Source organism: Alligator sinensis, unplaced genomic scaffold, assembly GCF_000455745.1.
Source record: "Alligator sinensis unplaced genomic scaffold, ASM45574v1 scaffold140_1, whole genome shotgun sequence".
NCBI classification, from domain to species: domain Eukaryota; kingdom Metazoa; phylum Chordata; order Crocodylia; family Alligatoridae; genus Alligator; species Alligator sinensis.
Window position 1 is genome coordinate 2426424 of NW_005841836.1, and position 3412 is coordinate 2429835.

Genomic DNA, 3412 nt, shown 5'->3' on the forward strand with positions numbered 1-3412 from the left:
TCTCCCGTTCGCAAAGCGATACAAACATAAGCGACACCAGTTCCTTTGTCTTTCAGGGGAGCACAGCCGGACTGCCGGGTCCTTTCGGCCCTCCCCCTCCCCTCGCTCCGAGCCAGCTCCCTCCTCGCTTTATCCTTCCACCAAGAACAACGTGGACTCGTGGCTTTCAGCGCTGCCTTGGATAGTTCAATACAGATAGATCCGTGTCAACTGGTATGTGGCGCGGACCAAGATCATAGCTCCCGGCTGCGGGTGCTTACGCACACACTTGCTTCCTTCCTCCTTGTTTTCCGGCAAAAAGGGTTGCTTTAAAGACCCAAATGCCTGCTTTATGCAAGATCGCAGCATGATTCTGGTGCAAACTAGGACCCCCCCTTGTTCTTCTCGATTGTCTGCCTACCTGGCGATACTTGCGAGGAGGAACCTGTAGATAGGAACCTCGGGTGTAGACCCTCAGCTGGACCCTTTTCTGCCTTACCTTCGGATCGAGTAAGTCCCTCCAGGAGCAAACCCCCCTGACTCAGGACCCTGGGATCGGTGCGCTGAAGTATCTCAGAGTATCCCAGAGTTAAGGTCGGGGCTGTGAAGTATCACAGCGGTCCAACAGAGGGCGACACACTGTCAGCTTTCCTGCAGTGGTATTTTGTGTGGTCGTAGGCGCCACTGAACCATGAACTCTGCCGCAAGAACATTTTTCCCCCCATAGAAAAACTGCAGTATTATCATGGTGCATCTTCGAACAAAATGACTTTCTGCTAGTTTAAATTTCTACCAAAAACCGGGCTAGACTCATTCCATCGACCTTTAACTTCACCAAAGTCATGGCCGAGCGATGAACCAGTCAATCGGCTGATGCGAGCCAATCCTCGATTTTTAGGGATATTGCATTTATTGTTCTACCTCGGGCAAAAAGTAGCCGAGTCCCTCTCGACCCCTTGCTATCATCTGAGGAGGCAAATGGACACTCTCATTTCAGACAAGGCTCATGCCCACGAAAATGAGTCGCACTCGGAGCGCGACACAATGCACCAACTTGCTGGGAAAAGGTTTAGATGGAAAACGGTGTGTGGCGAGAGGACCTGCCCCCCAGCCTGGAATGCAGAGCTCCTAGGTGATTAAAATAAGGAAGAGGGAAACATTATCTTCCACAAATCTTTCTCAATCCTCTTAGCTCTGCTGGGTCCTGCCCCGAGTTTGCTTTTCACAGCAGCGCACCCCTCGAGAGCAGCAAGTTGCACTGCGGACCGCTGCGGACCTCCTCTTCAGGCTATGTTGCCTTTCAAACTCTTTAATATTTTCATTACTTTAAGGCAGGGTGTTCTTTTTTTAATGGTTACTTTCCTGATGGTTTGATGAATATTTCTTGCTCCGTCTTCACATTCAAAGGAGAGTCTTTTTTTCTGTTTCCTTTGGGGTCTACACATTTTTTTTATTCAACTCGAAGGTATCAATTTCACTCTTTTTCTCCCCACCTCCCGCATATATACGTATACACACATCCATATATAATCTATATGTGTTAGCACGCATATATGTAAAGACACAGACCATTCCTATAAACGACTGTCTGGGAATATTACCAGTACTTTCCTTCGTCATTCACTATACGACTTTTACATTGGACACGCCACATTTAGGATGATTTTAAAGATTGTCTTTTCTTTATTTGTGCACTATGTCCAGTCCCCACCCCCATACACATATAATCTAGATATCTTTGCATATATACATATCTATATCTATATATAGACAGATATAGATATATATCTTTGCATATATACATATTTGCATATATATAGCTTTTCATATAAAAGCTTTTCATATAAAAGCTTTTCATGAAAAGCTATATATATATGCAAATATATATATATACAAAGATATCTATCTATATCTATCTATATATAGATATGTATATATATGTATAGATATGTATATAGATATGTATATATGTATAGATATGTGTGTATATATATATATCTTTGCACACACACACACACATATATATATATATAAAGATACAGACCACTCCTAGAAACGTTAGTCTAGGAATATTACTAGTCTTTTCCTTCCGCGTTCACTACACGCCTTTTACACTGGACAAGTCACATTTAGAAAGATTTTAAAGATTATATTTTATTTATTTGCGCGCTATGTCCAGTTTCCCCTCTCCCCGCAATCGATCATCAAAGTCCCAATCTCCCGCGGTAATTTATTGCTCCTCCTCGTACTAATTGACATATTAATATATGCTGCTCCCTAGCTAACGATTCCTTTTGGTCAAAGGAGCCAAGGTAAAAGGGTCAAGCAATGGCTGTTATCTTGCCCCGTTCTGATCTTTTCCATCTGTGAGCTTTTGCAGGAGAAATGACTGCATCTATTATACAGTACCTGCCCAATGACACTTGCTGCTTATGCAGTGGCCTTGTTAAAGGAGCAGGAGCCGGGAGGTGAGGGAGACATACGTGCCCGGAAACCCGCGGGGTTCCCGGGGAAGGGCAGTCCCGATCTCCCGGACAATGTAACAATCATTGTCAGAGCCGTGTGGCAACAACTGTGCCCGCCTCTTGCTTTGGTGCGGGACAATCAAACCCGGCATAAACCCGACGTCTGTTTGCAGCCCCCGTGATATTGACCAGACGGTGTCTTTCCTTTTGGTCCACCGTACAGGCAATCAAATTAGGATGTGTTGGCCTCCGAAGCTACTGAGTGATCTTGAGAACTAGTCTCTGGATGATTCCTAGATTCGGATTTTGGTTGTAAACCATTCCCAGCGGGGCCAGCACAGAGCGGCCATAGCCAAAGAAAGAAAGAAAGAGGGTAAAAGCAGAGATGATTTTTTCTTGCTGCTGTTGTCTGAGATTTCAGTGTGGTATTAAAGGCAACGCATCCTGCGGAACACGAAACTTTTACAGGCTAGATCAGGAAACGGGACAATTTTCATCTGTCTTTTAGGAAAAACACCCTAGCGGGTCCTTCTCCCCGCAGCCCCAAGCCGTAAGCGGAGGGCGGTAGGGTTATTTTGTTGAAAGCAAATGTCATGAACCCGGGGGGTTTCATCACACTGCGCCGTTGGCAGTGGTACTTGAGTTCAAAAGCCGCCGGGCTTTCTGACGCTTTCGGCCAAGCCACGAGCTCGAGATCTCCAGAGAATGGGCTTGAATTGCAGGGGACAGCTTGCTAGGGGCGACCGCCTAGACAGGCGAGGGGTCAGCTAACCCTCCTCCTGCCGAAGGTCTGTTTCCAAGGACCAGCCCCACTCGCAGCGCTCTGCAAACGCCCATGCAAAGCTCCTGGGCGCGGGGACAGGTGACATCGCAGTGGCCGGGGCTGCGGCCCCGATCCTGGGGGCCGGGGAGAGCGAGGTGGGATGGGTCAGCGACACCTGGTTTTGATTTCAAAGGCATCCACCGCA